Below are 18,118 nucleotides of genomic sequence, written 5' to 3' on the forward strand. Positions count from 1 at the left end.
TGTTGTAAAAGTTTGGAGTGGTTGTATTGCTTTTTCTTTTCTTTTTTTATTGTGATTTTTCTATTTACATTAACTGCAGTGACAGTCCCCCCCAGTTAGCTATGGTTGAGTGCCTTACTCTAAGCCATAATGGTGATAAAGAGAGTGCTATCAGTAACTCTCCTTTCATTAGATCACAGAATAGTGGAATAGGGTGAACAGTATATTGCACTGATTAGACTGCAGGCTCATCAAATGGACCATGTCACTACAAAAGACTGCTGTTACAATTTAAAATGAGGTGAACTATGCAAAAGAACAGTTTCAGGTAGATTTGCAAAAGAGCACTAAAACCAAGCACTATATTCTCAGCCTATAAAGTTTACATATGATGCCACATCCCTCCTAAAATAAAAGTCTCAAACCAATATAATGAGGCCTGACAGGGCTAACAGTGCTTGACCTGGTATGATAGACTCTACCACACCGGGTTAATGTCTGTCCCAGTAGCCTATAGAAGCCCAACTGATCAATAATCTAGACCAGCAAATCACTGGCTTGGTCGAAGTCAAACCAGCTGCCATCATAAGCTGCATTTTCCAGAAGGGAACATGAGTGTGTTTTAGCACTGCTACAATTAGGCTATAATAGCATATTTGGAATCTTCAAGCTATATGACATGCTATCTCCTATTAGCATGATAATTATCAGAACAATTATACAAAGCGTTCCACTTTGTATTCTTTATATATTTTTTAAGTCCTGTAAGTTGAGAGGTGGGGCCACCATGGATCAGGGTTGTTTGTTCAGCACATCCCACAGATGCTCTATTGGATTGAGATCTGGGGAATTTGGAGGCCAAGTCAACACCTCAAACTTGTTGTTGTGCTCCTCAAACTATTCCTGAACCATTTTTGCTTTGTGGCAGAGCGCATTATCCTGCTGAAAGAGGCCACAGCCACCAGGGAATACCGTTTCCATGAAAGGGTGTACATGGTCTGCAACAATGCTTAGGTAGGTGGTACGTGTCAAAGTAACATCCACATGCATGGCAGGACCCAAGGTTTCCCAGCAGAACATTGTCCAAAGCATCACACTGCCTCCGCCGGCTTGCCTTCTTCCCATAGTGCATCCTGGTGCCTTGGCCGCCCATGACCCTGTCGCCAGTTCACCACTGTTCCTTCCTTGGACCACTTTTGATAGATACTGACCACTACAGACTGGGAACACCCCACAACAGCTGCAGTTTTGGAGATGCTCCGACCCAGTTGTCTAGCCATCACAATTTGGCCCTTGTCAAACTCGCTCAAATCCTTACGCTTGCCCATTTTCCTGCTTCTAACACATCAGCTTTGAGGACAAAACATTCACTTGCTGCCTAATATATCCTACCCACTAACAGGTGCCGTGATGAAGAGATAATCAGTGTTATTCACTTCACCTTTCAGTGGTCATAGCGTTATGCCATAATGTTATGGTGTATAATGTGAGGGAAATTTTTTTTTTTAAAGAACTTTAGGATACTTCTTTAGCATACCTTTTCCTAGTTACTTTCGATCACTTTTGTCATTTCATTATATTTCAATATAGACCCAGAAAAAAAAAAAAAATCCAATCCCTACTTATTCAAAAATTATTTGGAAAGAGCTGTAGTAGTTTTTGTTGCCATGCAGTGTTTTAGGAGAAAATTACATCCAAGGTGCCTTTTATCCCAATGGGCCTTTAGTCATTCATTCTACCCCATCGAAAAGAGTATGTGTGAGGGACTAAATCTTATAGAAAATAAAGTAAAATAAATTGTCAAATATGATTAATGGATTCACAAACAATTAATTAAAGCTGCATACAGTACCTTGGTAAAAAAAAAAAAAAAAAAAAAAAAAAAAAATCTTTAAAAATTCATTTTTGTAAAAAAAAAAAAAAAAAAAAAGATAAAAACCTAATTATTTGTGTTTATAATAGTAGGAAGGGAAGAATGATACCTACAACGCCTCTCTGCATATAATATTTAGAGATGTGTTTTTGGTGATGGTTGGCAACTTGGCAGTGAACAGAAATATCGAGAGGGCGATGAATGCCGGTAGGTGGCAATCCCACATCAATTTGTGCCAAAAAAGAGGGGGAAAAAATCACTACGGAGAAAATCCACACATATTAATAAAGCCAAGTTTAAATAAAGATATCACGCTGTTCTTTTGGCTTTGGACGAAAAGAGCAAGTAAAGACTACGCGCGCGCGCGCGCACACACACACACACACACACACACACACAATGATGCGCATCATTCAGCAACAGATGCGTTTCAAACGCGCAGTGTCAGGTTTAATACATCATCCGTCAATCGCTGCAAATATTCCGTTCTCCTGAGCCACATTTTCACAGACGGTGCCTCTTTCCGTGTGCTTACACTTTCTATTTACATTTTCTGACGAAACATTGAGCTGGCCGGCGCAACAACGATTTGTAAGCAACACGAAAGAAGGGGAAAACTGCAGCGCTAAACAAACGTCGCTTTAAATGAGCCCAGACGTTGTGAGCTGAGATTCACGTAGGGACCGTATTAAGTTTAATACGCTGACATTAAACGACAGAATTAGCTAGAAGATCCCTTACCAACACGAATTAAAATGTTATTGTTGGATGTTGAGTCTCATGGATTCAGTCGAGCCGATTGTTCAACTTTGAGGAGGCTCTGCAGTGGACATCGCTCACGAGAAATGAAGGCGAGAGGAAGGAGTGCAGACTCAAGGAAGCTGTGAGGTGATGCTGTAACACATTCAACAGCATTCAGCGGACTCAGCACGTTATGTTACATCTATGGACTGCGGTGGTGGATGTGGGCATGATCTGAGGAGCGTGGGGCCAGTATGAGTTGAAGAACGGCGGTATATGGCAGTGGTTTTAAAGGGCACATCTCGATCAGAGAAACCTACCAAGTACTAACTCTACTGGATTTTACCCAAAGGGAGGCTGTTGAAAACCCATGTGGTTTAGACATTTCTTTCCCGGATGTGGATACTGGGCTTATTTATGTGTCCAGCAAAGAATACCATCGGTGGTAGATTTATTGCCCTTTTTCTTTACAGATTTTGTAGAAGATCTTCCAGCCCCCCTCCCCCTTTTTTGCACCTGCTTTGCTTTGTCAAAGCTCACCGAGCGCTTTAGAGCGCGCTGCTCTTACTTGCATCTCCGTACATCGTGCATGGATTCTACATGAACTGGGGTTTTGTGAGGGCTGCAGTGATGCTCCCATTTACTGATATCGCCTCACAGCTCGCATTTCTTGACAAAAATGGGTAAGGAACTGTAGCCTAATCTAACCGATCTGTGTAAATCTATTTTAAAGGGAACCTGATTTTTTATTATTAAGTTGACGCTGAATGGATGCATATATTTTTGAGCATCTATCTATCTATCTGTCTATCTATCTATCTATCTAGGCTGCAGGGAGTAATTGTTTGCATTATTTCTATGGCTGTAATATGGTAGATTGTGTAATATTCATGCATCTGTCTTATGCTTTTCTGTTGCTCTACTTACCATTACTTTTGCTAGAATATGGCGTTGGGTCATTCATATTCTGTTCACATGTGCATTGCTATGCTCTAAAGAGACAAGGGGAAAGAGGCAGCGTATCCATGATGGTCGACACAATGTTTCTCATTGCTTCTAATAGACCCCAGTGACTTTTGAGGCTTCCTGAAGCTTAGTAGTTAACACATTGCATCATAACCCATTTTATAATGAATTTGTGATTTAAAAAAAAAACTCCCAGCAGTGTAGTTCCAGAAAGGCTGGCATCTCGCACTGGTGCTAATCTGCATTTAACATTCAACCCTCACAAGGCTTTAGAACTTCACTAGGTAGAGACTGAGGTGCTGTAATGGACACTATAAGCAAGTCTGATTCATTGGAAAAGCTTCTGAGCCATGTATTGGTTTTTGAGAGAGCTTACGTAATTTATGATGGATGATTCATGGGTTCGTGGGTTGTTGCTTCACCAGAGATGTTGAGGATTGAGGAGCTGTCTTTTTTGGGGAAGGTGCTGAAAACCATTGCTAGTTATGGCAGAAAAGAACATTATGAGATGACTACCTCAGAGTAGCTCAATTACAGTATTTTAGAGAAAATTCATTCTCTAAAATTAAAAAAAAAAAAAAAAACAACCTTTTGGGGTCACTTAAAATAAATCATTATATTAATTTGTAGTTTGCAAGGATGGAGTGATACTGTTTCCAGTAAAGTATCTTCTGATAACCATACCTTTCTGTTGTGAAAACATTCTTATTCAGTTGGTACTTATCAGTGTAATCAAACAAATTGGTAAATTTAGTTCTATGAAAAGTCCTGTTAAATAAGTCTCAGGCAAATAGGCCATTTCGGAGAGGCTAGCAATAGCAAGCTATAGCTTTGAAAGCATGAGGTCCCACCTTCCCTTCAGAGCGCTCTCTCCAAAGCCACACCTCCTCTAAAACACATGAACGCACACAGCCAGAGCAGAGTCTGCGAAGCGTCATGAGAGATTACGTTTATGTCTCAAAGTCACATAACATTACAATAATAATGACCGTAAACAACTTAAAGGGTTAGTTCACCCAAAAATGAAATTTCTGTCACTAAGTACTCATCCTCATGTTGTCTCAAACCCATAAGACCTTCGTTTGTCTTCAGAACACAAATTAAGATATTTTTGATGAAATCTGAGAGGTATATAATTCACACATAGGCAGCAACGACATTGCACCTTTTGAGGTCCAGAAAGGTACTAAAGACATTGTTAAAAACTTTTTGTGTGCAAAAATAAAACAAAAAATAACTTTATTTAACAAATACTGCTACGCAATTTTCGTTGCAAAGCTTCAGTGTTTACGTCCGAACGCACATAAAGTATTCTCGTCGCTTCGTAATATTAAGGTCCATCAAAAATATCTTAATTTGTGTTCCAAATCAAACAAAGGTCTTACGGGTTTGGGACGACATGAGGGTGAGTACTTAATGACAGAAATTTCATTTTTGGGTGAACTAACCCTTTAAAGAGCTCTGACTTGTACCACCCGACTGCTGCAGATTCATTTCGGCATTGACAGTGTTGCGATAGAAACGCATAAAAACGAGTCTGTGGACATGAACCGCTCCAGGTAGAATGCCACGAGTTGACATCTCTTCATTACAATTACAACATGGCGTGAAAGCAGCATAAGCTCGCTCGCTGAACGCACTGATGACGTGTGATGTCTGCGCAAGCAGGGTGCAAGGTATGGAAATACATACAGTATGTTGACAGGCAAGTAGGACATCATAGCATTGCATTCAGACTGAATGCAATGATTGGACAAACATTTTTTTTTTTTTTGGTCCTGAGACTTTCACAGAAGAAATATGTATATGTTTTAATAATTAGACCACTTCTATTACTGATTGCTATCAGGAGAGTTTTAACCTGTAAAAAAACAGTGTTTATGAAAAACATTGCCTACCCTACCTTTAAACAAATGAGCTAATTCATGCTTTTTGTTTTTATGGGTGTCTTTAATACTTTTCTCCAAGCATTTTTGTTCTCCACCTAAGCTCCTAAAGAGTAACAAATAATAACAGAACAGCAACAATATTTGACAAGTTAATGCTTGCAGATATAAAAATGATTCTCAGTGTTTTAGATAAATATACTAGATGGGCTTTAACTTTGCCTTTCACTGCAAATAATCCATGACAGATGTTCTGAGCATTTTCAGTCCACTGTGGACCATAATCATCTTAGCCAGCTTAAATGAAAGCATCAAATAGCTTAATTACAATATTTTAGAGAAAATGAATTCTCTAAAATTAAATGTGTGATTAAAATCGCATATCCATTGGGGTCACTATTTAAAAATTTATGAATATTAATTTGCAGTTTGAAAGAATGGAGTTATACTTTTTCCAGGAAAAAATATCACCTGATAATCACACCTTTGCATTGTGAAAACATTTTTCTTTTCTAAAAGATTGTGGCCTGAAATTAATTCCTGGGCTGGACATTCCTTATCCCCTCTTTTTTGATTGATAATATGTCAGCAGTTCAAAGAAACAAGGTTCGATGCGTGATGCAGACACTGACGTGCTGTCATGAGGTTGAGTGTTAATGTATTGAATGTGTCTGCTGGGCCAAAAAAATGCCAGATACCATTCAGTTCCCCCAAGGCAAGGAGAAGCCTGTAAACGAGAGCATTTAGCCAATATCACACATATTAACCTCAGTAATCTCTGCCATTTAGAGAAAAATGAAGCAGTTCAAATGCTTCTGCTCAACTTGGTGCTTCATAAAGACCATCTCTGATGTGGGTCAGGCTTTGCAAAATTAAAAAGTTTAATGACACATACTGAAGGGATTGTGTGGACTAGCTTCTTCAAAAATGCAAAATATGTGCTAAAAACAAGGACGATTGTGCTCTAGCGAAATTTGTAAATGCTTTTTTTTTCTCATTGCTGGAGCGTTAATGCAGTGAGGTTGAATGAATGACCGCACCGTACTGTTCTCGGGTCAGAGGAAGTGATGTTAGACAAGATATAATCCAGCCAACAGTGAGCCCTGCTTCTGCCAAGCACAGAGCCTCACCGGCTTTCTCTTTAAAAAAGGTGTTTTATTAATCGTGTGGTGTCCCTATTACTCCATCCCAGCAGAATTTAAAGTAACAATAATAATAGAATATTAAGTAGGATAAATGTCTGACTTCCTCTTTAGCTAAAATGACCTTTCCTTTGGACCATTACTGTAGAATCGATAGCGCTTGTTAGATGCATTCATGTTTATGTCAGCCATTGTGAAATGTACAACAACAAACATTCAATTATTTTGTGGTTATAGATGAAATCTATCTGTTGTGTTTGAAGACAATATCAGCTTACGCTATACATCACTAATTCCAGAATAGCAAATATAGTCACTCAATTTAATGCAATATCTTTTGAATTATGCATTTCCGTTGAAATGATTTGTGTATTAGTACTGCCAATAAATTAAAGAATCATTGTGCTAAAATACTAGATACAAGATTACAAGGCACAAGCTTGTACAGCTTTGTTTATCCTGTAACTTTTTAACAATCCTCATATCTGATCTAGTGCCCAAGATGACTGAGCTACGAAAACCCCTCTGGTTTTTATGTGTTTTATTCAGGCTTTATGTTTATGTTTAATAAGGTCTCCAGTGGCAGATTCTTGCTGATGATAATTCTGGAATCACCAAAGGCTGTTGCTGGGTCATGTGGCCTCTGTGAATGCCTGTTCACATTACTCTTCTGTGAATTTGTACTGGAGTGAAGATACCGTGGTTTATTACCTGCAGTATGTTGGATGTCACAGTAGATCTCCCTTAACAATTTCGATTGCACTGAGGTGAATCTGCTCCTGGCCTAACCTGGTTTCCTAGCTCATTGCCTACTTGCCTGCCGAGCAATATTGGGGTCATGGGTTCAAATCCCACTTTGAGCCATAGTAAAATTCATCAAGAATATATGTAATGAGCTACCCTGCATAGTGACACAAGCTTACAATTAGACCCATCCAAAATGGCTTCATTTATAGTCCTGTGAAGCTGTGTGAACTGATATATAAGCACACCCCATTGATGTTTTTAGCTCAAACACGTTTTAGATTCTTTATTGTCTCTTTTATTATGCAATGAATCAGTTGCTGATGTAGACATATCAGTCTGATTTATAATTAGAATGCCTGTGGCCATTGCAAGGAGCAGATCGCCTAATGTGAATTACACAAGCAAAAGATGTGGGTCTTGGGGAACAGGATGCAGCCCAAATGGCTTCAGATAAATGATGGAGCGAACATGCTGCACTGGTTTTAGTTCTGCAGCAGATGTCTAATGCCATACACGGACACAAAAACCCTTTCTGAGAGACATTTGGCGCACTGGAGAGGAGCCAGGGCGTTGCACAGATGCATAGGCACAGAGAGGTTAACGTTCATGCATTTTAAATCTATAGAAATAGGTCCTTTGAGTAGCTTATTAAGCAAACCTCTCATTTCAGTGAGAATGAAAATTGACTCCCTTACCCTCAGGCCTCAGTAACTGTAATAAATGTCTGTGAATTTGAAATACTCAGCCTTTGCAGCTCAGTCAGAGCTGCCATAGAGATTGTGCTGTCACACAATAGCGACAGCTTCTGTTGATTGTTAATTCAGAAATCCTATGTCAACACTATATCCTACAGATGAGCCAAATGGCATAAATTGTATTGTTCAGTGAGATTAGTCAGTGGAGACAGAGAGGGAGGTGTTCTCAGCTCAGCTCAGCTTATAAATATCACTTTGCCTTGATTGCACTGTATGTTTGTCATCACCACCGTGGAAGGCACAGTACAAATCTGGGTTGCTCATTATATTGGAACCCCTTTTCAAACAGCCACCCTCCCCTCCCCAGGAGGATGTCTTCTCCCACTCTCAGCATATTTCGGATATGGGAGAGGAACTTGAAGGCAGTTGACTTTTTCAAGCCTCTCAGATCAGTTGGCCTGGATTCACAAACACAAGGGTGTCAGAGAGATCCATGTCTTTGAGGCTTATAAATCACAGACTTCCTAGAATACATACTGTTGTGACAGGGTCCGGGATCGAAGCTGTTCCACAATAAAACATTTGCCAACTAACAGACTCTCCTAATATGATGGCAGAGGCGGATGTAGATCGACACAGCTTGGCATCTCAGCAGACACATCATTCTGGGGCATTCCGCTATACATGAGCTAGTGTCTGAACAGAGCGCTTGAGTAGCAAATGCTGTAATGAATACATTCCCATTCTGTGTTCACACCTTTGGTTTAGGTGATCATGCTGGCATTCATTTTCATTTTATTTTAAACAAATCTATCTATCTATCTATCTAGTCTGTCTGTTGTTCTATCTTTGTCATTCTATCATTCGCTCTGTTGTACTATCGTTCTATCATTTTTTTTTTGTCTGTAAGGCCTATAAAACTTTAAATGTTTAAAGGTTTTTAAGTGTTTCAAAAGTTTTAAACAAGTTTTTTGTCAAATATGTTTAGTAAATAATTGAAAGGTAAAAAAAAAAAAAAGAAAGAAAGAATTTGCCACAATTCTTTTTTTATCTGGAAACAATAAGTTCTGATCTATGAACAGTTAGTTTCTTGTTCACACCAGATCTTAATTTCTTTATTCATTTAATCAGATTGCATGTGTTTTTGGCATGTGTGCAATAGTGTGAAGAGTGAAATAGTCATACTCTTTGAAACTTCTAAACGTTTTTTCATCTTGTGAGCCATCACATGCAAAACTATCCATTCAGTTGTCATGTATATTACATAAATATCTATGACATGGAATGTTTTCTGTTTACATGAAGCATATTGCAAAAAAAAAAAAAAAAAAAAAAAACTTTTCATTTTTACAGAGCCCCGGACATGACATGCAGGAAAAAAATAGTAGGCTAAATCGTGCACACGATTTACTAATTCGTTCCCTCGATTTACTAAAACGTGCGCACGATTTACTATTTCATTCACTCGATTTACTAAAACGTGCGCACGATTTACTTTTTCGTTCCCTCGATTTATAAATCATGCACGATTTATAAATCGAGGGAACAAAATAGTAAATCGTGCGCACGTTTTAGTAAATCGTGTCCATGATTTAGTAAATCGAGGGAACGAATTGTGTGCACGATTACATTTTTTTTCTTGCATGTCATGTGCGGGGCTCCGTACATTTTGGCTGCTTTGGCTAATTTGGTGACACAATAACTATGTTTTGAAGCATGAAGTAAATGTTTTGTGAGAATGACTATATTTTGCAGCAATGGAGTTGTGATGTCCCATAAAACAGCTGTGACAATTGCACTTACAGTTCTTAAAACTGTTTCAAAAATATGTTTGAGAAAACTGCAATATAGAATGCAGTGTAATCATAGGCTTCAAATGTCACTCATCTAGTCAGATTTTAGAGGCATGATCTGTTTTAAAATTGTTCTTAATTTTTTTTTTTTTTGTGAAGGTTAAAAGTATTTGGGGGAAGCCAGAAGATTTTTTTTTTTTTCTGTTTTATCAATCTGTTTTTGAGAGCTTGATAAGATATGGTATTACAGTATGATATGGCACCTTGAGTGTTCAATCGAAAGGAGTCTATTTTAAAACAAGCTAAAAAAAATTGCTGCTGACGACACACATCTCTTACATGAGAATTTTAACATGTTTCCCTTAGGGGGATGATTTAGGATTTTGATGTGTAAATAATATAATTATCAAAAAAATAAATAAAAAATTCCCAAAAATGGGACAACAAAGTTATATTCTATTAAAAAATATTCCTAAAAAAAGGAAGAAAATACTTGCATCATAATTGATTTCATCCCAAGCCACTCTGGTGTGTTTCTGTAGGAGAGTCTATCACACACAATCCAAATATTCCAGTTGTTCTATGAAATTGAAAACCAGAATGAATTGAGGTAATGTGCCGGCCTCCTCGGAGAGCCACTCAGGGGCTTGAAACACACTGGATTTATGTGTGCCGGCATGCTTGCAGCTGAGTGCTTCAATTGGCCAGGCTTCATGCAGAGTCACTACTAATGACGGAGGAGACTATACGGCCACAGTCAGATTATAGCTTGGAGGCCCTCAGCTGCTCCTATTGTCATCTCAAGCAGAGAAAGTAATGGTTACCACTGTTTGCCTCCCCTGTTCTCTTCAGCATTGTCTGTGTTGTGCAGTCATTAAGGTTAATGACTAGGCGGATGTATTTGTTTTGAACAGTGAAAAACGTAGCTCACAGGAATATGTAGGTGTGCTGAATGAGATTTGGGGCAGTGTACTTTCACACCATGTTCCTTCACCAGAAGTAAATTGTTGGTCTGCTGTAGCGCATTCCCTTCACTTTAGTGGAGTGAGCTCTGCCGCTCGAACGCACATGCAGCAGAAGCTCGCATTGTAATTCATGTTTTTTGTATGTGACAGCACCGTGTCGGTGTGATAGATACCTCGGCAGAGGCGGCACTTCAGCCACATTTCATTCCCGCAAATGGATGCCAAGTGTCCAGCCGGATAATCCCTCTGCTGACAGGAGTGCAAACAAATGAGGGCGTTCCATACGTTGCCAAGTTAATCAAGATTGTCATCACCAACAGCCCATCTCATTTGAAGACTTAAACACAGGCCTCGGTTCATCCACCGCAAGTGAACAGAAGAACAGTCAGCCCCTATATGTCCTACTTTTCAGAGAGGAACAGTGGTAGGTGTGATAATGACAACGGCTAGTGTCTCGATAACGGGGCCTTCATCGATATTGAGCAAGGTGGTTGATGAGTAAAACAGTCTCCCTTGTATTAATCGACCATGGGGGACCACTTAACTGAGTGAAACTGCCCGCTTCCACACACTAAAGCATGTCAGTGCATTAGAGGAGCAAAGGCTCTTTGAGTGGATTGGCTGTGTAATGCAATCTGTATGCACGGGATGAGCACCATGCTAGCTGTGGCTCCTTCATTTGTGCTCAACCAGCAGGGTCAGGCTGTTGTTGTCTTTTTCCCCACTCTTCTTGCCTGTTCTATTTTTGCCTTCCACAATCATCAATTTTAATTTAAGCACATGCACAAAGCCAAACACCAAGTTCTCATGGCAACACTGAATCTGCCATATCTGTAGTATCCGTACAGTGACACATCACCATCGAATGATTCTTTTGATGCAATAAAAACACTGTTGTACATTCAGACAACCTACCAACCTATGAATCTAACTGCAGAAATGGCAGCGTAGAATCATCTACTAAAGCAATTTCTGTTTTAGACAAAGATTTTGTGTTTTAATTACTACACATGGTAACTTAGCTAATGAATAATGAATGTGGTTCTGCACTGTATGTGCTCTGCCTTTTAATGCAGCACTATCACTCTTTGCCTCAGTCTCCTGACTCTCTCTATTCTGCTCTATCTTCGTCTGTCTCTTGAGTTCAGTTTAAGAGGAAGACAGAATGGATATGTCTTCACATCTGCTTCACAGAAAAATGTGGATTTAGGACAAATTGAAAGGAAAGTGAAGCAAAGTTAATGACTCTTTCAGATTGTGGGTAGAGTAACATGGTCTCATTAGGAAATGTCACTCTATAGAGATTTTATGTTACACCACCAAAATGTCGCTCTTTTGTTTCAAATACACTCCCATTCCAAAGTCTGGGGACAGTATGAATTCTTAAAATGCTCACCAAGGCTGCATTTATTTGGTCAAAAATTCAGTAAAACAGTAATATTCTGAAATATTATTATAATTTAAAGTAAATGATTTCTATTTTAGTATGTTTTAAAATGTAATTTATTCCTGTGATGGCAAAGCTGAATTTTCAGCAGTCATTGCTCCAGTCTTCAGTGTTAAATGATCCTTCAGAAATCATTCTGATATGCTGATTTGCTGCTTAAGAAACATTTCTTATGATTTTTTTTCAGTCAAAAACAGAAAAACAAAAGTATTTAATTGAAATAGAAATCTTTTGATACAATGAAAAAGACTTTACTGTCATTGTTGCTCAATTTAATGTACCATTTCTGATTATCACTTTAAACAATAACTTCGGAACGGATGTGTAGATTCAATTTGTTTTGGAGGATTTTATTACTTTATCCAAGGCTGAACTGGTAAAAAGTTCATTTAAAAATGAATCAATGATAATTATGTCATTGTTTAATTACTTTATCATACTTTTTATTTTCTGTTTTGTGTGCGACACATCATAAAGTAGGCTGTTCTCTTTATGTGTGATTGTAGTCTGTGGAGCACAAAAGAAGATATTTTTAAAGAAAGTGGGGTCCAAAAAACACTGCACCCCTTTAACTTTCATTGTATTGTGTGGTGACCGGGAGGGGACATGTTCGGTTTACTTAATTTTGTCGTGGCCACAACATATTAACTCGTGGGAACGACATATTAACTTGTGGGAACGACATATTAACTTTTGGGAACGTGATAAGTCGTGTAACGACCAACGATATGCTTATGCCGTGGCCACGCAATGTAGTCGTGACCTCGAGATCCTATGTTGAGGGAACAACATATTTTTCTCGCAGCCATGACTTCTTTATTTTGAGGGAACGGCTCATTTCTCGTGGCCACCAGTTAAATGTGCAAACAACCTGCGTTACCATAGCAACCTGGAATTATCAGAAATGAATATTCCTAATATTTATTTTTAATGAATGACAAAATAAGGGCAGAATTTAGAAAAGATTATATTAATATATAAAATATAAATAATATAAAACCATTATATTGTGCACAATGTTGCCTATAGACAGCATTCAAATGAAGTTTATTATCAATCCATGATAAAAGAATAGGCCTGTAAGAACATAAAATACAATACAATAAAACATTTTTATTCATTCCATCTCACAGCCTTTTAAATCCATTCACTAATCGTGTCTTTATTTATTTATTTATTTGTTTTTCTTTATTTATTATACCTATTCCCCATAAAGTGAATATATATATATATTCTATTAGAATATTATATATATATATATACACAAACAAAATTAAGATAGCCTACACATCATGAATGGATTTAAAAGACTTTGGAATGAGATTAATAGCTTAAATATTCTTTTAACTTATAGCCTTCATTCGAATGCTGTCACGGGTACGAGAAATACAGTCATAAAGTCATAAAGTCAAAACTTTATTGCCATGATCGGCCATTTACAGTATTTACAAAATATATAGGCCTACTTTAAGTAACATAATATACAGAAAGGTAAAGAGATAGCCTACGGGAAATGAAGGGGAAAATAAAGCAAATACATAACAACTAATAAAAAATGAAACCAATAATAATAATATAAAAATATTAAATAAAAAAACTGATCAGTGAGAGGATTTAAAAGACTGTTGGATGGGATAAATAAAAATGTACATGGCAAACTTTTTTTGATAAACTTCATTCGAATGCTACTAGGCACCATCGCACGCAATACAATAGGCAATATGTTAATATAATAATTTCTTAGTTCCACACTTTTTCTTAATTAAAAATAAATATTAGGCCTATCTATTACTAATAATTCTAGGTTGCTATGGTAGCTCAGGTTGTTTATACATTTAACTCGCGGCCACGAGAAAAATATGTCGTTCCCTCAACATAGAATCTCGACATCGCATGGCCATGACATAAGGATGTCATTACCTCGAAAAAATGATCTTATGCCCACAACTTATTATCACGTTCCCATGAGTTAATATGATGTTCCCACGAATTAATATGTCGTGGCCACGACAAAACTAAGTGAACCGAACATGTCCCCTTCTGGTCACCGTAGTATTGGACCGAAAAAGACATTCTTCAAAAATATCTTGTTTTGTGTTCCACAGAAGAAACAAAGTCATGGTTTGAAATAACATGAAGGTGAGTAAATGATGAGAGCATTTTCATTTTTTGCTGAACTGTCCCTTTAAGTTGTTATTCAGTGAAAATCTTTCCCTCCACCATAACAGTCAAATCTCACACTCATTTAAACATTCAGAAGTAGCTGCTTCAAGAAGTGTTACAACAAAATTTTATAAGCGTTACTAGAGTCACATTTCCTTTACGAGATTCCCTAGACAGTGAACATGTTGAAGTTTAGCCCTAATGACAGCTAAGTTTTGTGACTCTCAAGATCCACCTGTTTACATGTCCACAGAGACAGTATAGGAGATAGAGATGGACCATTCATAGAAATATAGCAGCTATAGGGATGGAAAGTCCTGCCGAGTTTGTTCTCTCTAGCTTTCAGTGGTATAGCCAGATAAATATCTTTAAATACATATATAAATAAATATATTGTGTTTATATTTTTTAGAGATTTCAGTCTTTCCCCATTCAAGTAGATAGAAGCTGTAGTTGTATGCCAATCACCCGCATTTAAAATAGCTCCCCAGGGGTGACACCATGATGGTCACAGAGTGAATTGCCTTAAAGGGACACTGAATATATGAGAGATTTCTTGCATAAATGAAGAAGAGCCCCAGATGTTTACATAACAGTGTGTGCCATGCAGCATTGTAAATTTCCATTCCTTTTGATGTGAGATGAAAACAGTCATGCTGTATACTCTTGACAGTGTCTCTCGTTGCCAGCGCAATGCTTTATGGACTGGCTGTGCAAAATATTTAACAGGAAACAATGACAAGCACTTCAAAGTGGAATTGAACTTGGTTGATCTCAGCTAGGGTTGTGCCGATGGACGATATCATCGTCCACCGTGATGGCTGACCAACATCACGATGGAGAGACACCCGCCCCCGCCCTGCTCCGCCCCCACCCCGCCCCGCTCCTCTGCGAGTCTTGCGAGTCGACACCATAGACTGTAAAAGAATACACACACTAATCCTAGTCTTTTCTATAGACTATAGTTAACCTAACATCTTTGCAGGAATTGCTCTGTAAATTAAATTGAGAATATAACTAATGCATATATGCTATTTTAAATACTGTAGTCTATGCCAGAGACGTGACGTGTGTTAGTCTGTGAAAATACTGTGTCAGGCATTTGATCTTGACATTGTTAGAATCTTGTCTTTTTTACATGTCTAACACTGTACATTTAACTTAAAGTATTTAATTTTGAAAGAAGGAAAGAAGAAAGCAGCCCTTATTAATGAATTATTAGTAGCCTATTGTAGTGTCTCGGGAGATCGTGCTCATTGTTACATAGCTCTGTGGTTATACTGCACTGAAGCGGCAGTTTAAGATATAAACCCAGAATCCAGCGAACGTCAATTAACTTTTGTCTGGTTAATAAATACCTTTAAAGACAATTTTCCTTGGCCATAATGTCAAATCAAATGAAAGAATGAAGGCGATTCTGCTAACACAAATTTATTAAAACACAGAAGAACAACAAAGAACAAGAACGCCATTGTATCAACTCTTTAAGTGGAAGGACGCTACTTTTTTTTCCCCTCACGTGCAACCTTTCGGAAAGCGCGGATGAGTCATTAGTTGGGTTAGTAAAATAACGAAATTATAGGTTTTAAGTAGAAAAAAAAAATTATGTAAAGAGATATATTAAAATAAAAAGTGCTTAAAAGTGCACAACTCTTTTTAAGTGGAAGAAAGCTACTTTTTTTTCCCTTACAAGCAACTTATTGGAAAGCCCGGATGAGTCATTAGTTGGAAATAAAATAAATAAAGTAATAAAGTAAAATAACGAAATTATAGGTTTTAAGTAGAAAAAAAAAAATTATGTAAAGAGATATATTAAAATAAAAAGTGCTTAAAAGTGCACAACTCTTTTTAAGTGGAAGAAAGCTACTTTTTTTCCCCTTACATGCAACTTATTGGAAAGCCCGGATGAGTCATTAGTTGGGAAATATAATAAATAAAGTAATAAAGTAAAATAACGAAATTATAGGTTTTAAGTAGAAAATAGTATTTATGTAAAGAGATATATTAAAATTAAAAATGCACAACTCTTCTTAAGTGGAAGGAAGCTACTTTTTTCCCCCCTCACGTGCAACCTATTGGAAATCCCAGATGAGTCATTAGTTGGGAAATAAAATAAATAAAGTAATAAAGTAAAATAACGAATAATAATTATATAATAACGAAAAATTTAGCGACGATATCATCGTCCATCGCGATGTTTTACTGTAAACATCGTCAACTGCCAATTAAGGGACATCGACCAATCCTAATCTCAGCCATTATTAAAACACCCATTTCGAAGATATAGACCATAAAAACTGTAAACAACTGTATCAATTTGCTTTCGCAATTGTTTAGTAGAGACTGTGGAGGCTCTAATGCAAAGCCATGAATTATTCCTAAGCAAGCTGTCTGTGTGAGAGAAAGGGACACGGAAAGAAGTAGACAGACAGAGAGACGAGAGAGAGAGTGAGTGTACGCTCTGACTCACAACTGCTGTGCAACAGCCTGGACACAATGTGGGGTCCAGTCGTTGAATTAAAATCACAGCAACTTGAAAGAGGAAAGCCTGCGTTCATTGCAAAACATGGAACAGTTCTCTGAAAAACAATAATAGATAGTGTGTTTCACTCTATCTGCCCACTTTTTCTTAAATCATACTAGCGTCAAACAGAGGCCACCGCAGAGCAGAGCTGGTCATGCATTTAGCCCTGGTTTTAGATCTTTAGTCTTTTTTAGATTTTTAGCATGACTTTGCACTATGGGACTGGTTGAGGAGAGTAATTGTAAACAGACTTTATTTTAGTGGTCACAAAAGAGTAAAAGACAGATTTTTGCATATTATGAACATATTTCGGTCCCGCTTTATAATAGGTGAAACAATGTACTTATTATGTTCATATTGTATTGCAAAACACTTTTGCTGCTATTGAGATGGGATACAGGTAAGGTTAGGTACAGGTTTGGTGGTATGGGTAGGTTTAAGGTGTAAGGGATGGATCAACAGTGTAATTATGTGAAATGTAATTACAGCAATTAATTACAGATGTAATTACATGCAGGTATTTTTAAAAATATAAGTACAATGTAAAAACATGTATGTACACAATAAGTGCATTGTATTAAATGATTAATTTAAATGTAAGTACATAGTAGTTAAGGCCACCTAATATAAGTGGGACCCTATTTCATATTTTAGCATATTTTAATAGTGAGATACAAAATGCTAGGCTAACTATGCATACAACATTTTTGTCTTAGAGTTCAGAATGACATTTACCTTTGCAAATGACTTCAGTGCAGGCTGCTCAGAATACATGACACTTGCTAAGCTAGGTCTATTTATTTGGTTGATGTTTTCTAATTTCTAGTCAGGAATCAAGATGCTGTTAAAGGTAGGGTAGGCAATTTCAGAGTGGCTAGCAATAGCAAGTTAGCTTTGAAAGCATGAGATCCCACCAAAGCCACGTCTCCTTCAAAACAAACGAACGCGCACAGCAGATTCTGCAAAGTATCACGAGATAAGAGACGGCGTTAAATTACCTTTTGTCTCAAAGCACATAACATTACAATAATAATGAATGTAAACAACTTACAGAGCTTTTACTTGTACCACTGCTGCAGATTCACTTTGGCGTTGAAAAGCATAAATCTCAGTCTGAGGACGTGAACAACTCCGTCACAGGTTGCCATCTCTTTACTATGGTTACGACATGGTGTGAACGCAGCATAAGCTCGTTGT

At 37.6% G+C, this 18,118-nt stretch overlaps 1 protein-coding gene across 1 annotated transcript in view; it reads left to right on the forward strand.

Moving 5' to 3' along the window:
* Positions 1–1,552: 1,552 nt before the first annotated feature.
* lrrc4cb (leucine rich repeat containing 4C, genome duplicate b) overlaps positions 1,553–18,118 on the forward strand; it is a 30,607-nt gene continuing 14,041 nt past the window's right edge. Inside the window, exon 1 of the mRNA XM_051900917.1 lies at positions 1,553–3,276. The gene's annotated coding sequence lies outside the window, so the exon portion shown is untranslated. The remainder of the gene's footprint in view (positions 3,277–18,118) is intronic.

Source organism: Ctenopharyngodon idella, chromosome 7 (genome assembly GCF_019924925.1).
Source record: "Ctenopharyngodon idella isolate HZGC_01 chromosome 7, HZGC01, whole genome shotgun sequence".
Taxonomy (NCBI): Eukaryota; Metazoa; Chordata; class Actinopteri; order Cypriniformes; family Xenocyprididae; genus Ctenopharyngodon; species Ctenopharyngodon idella.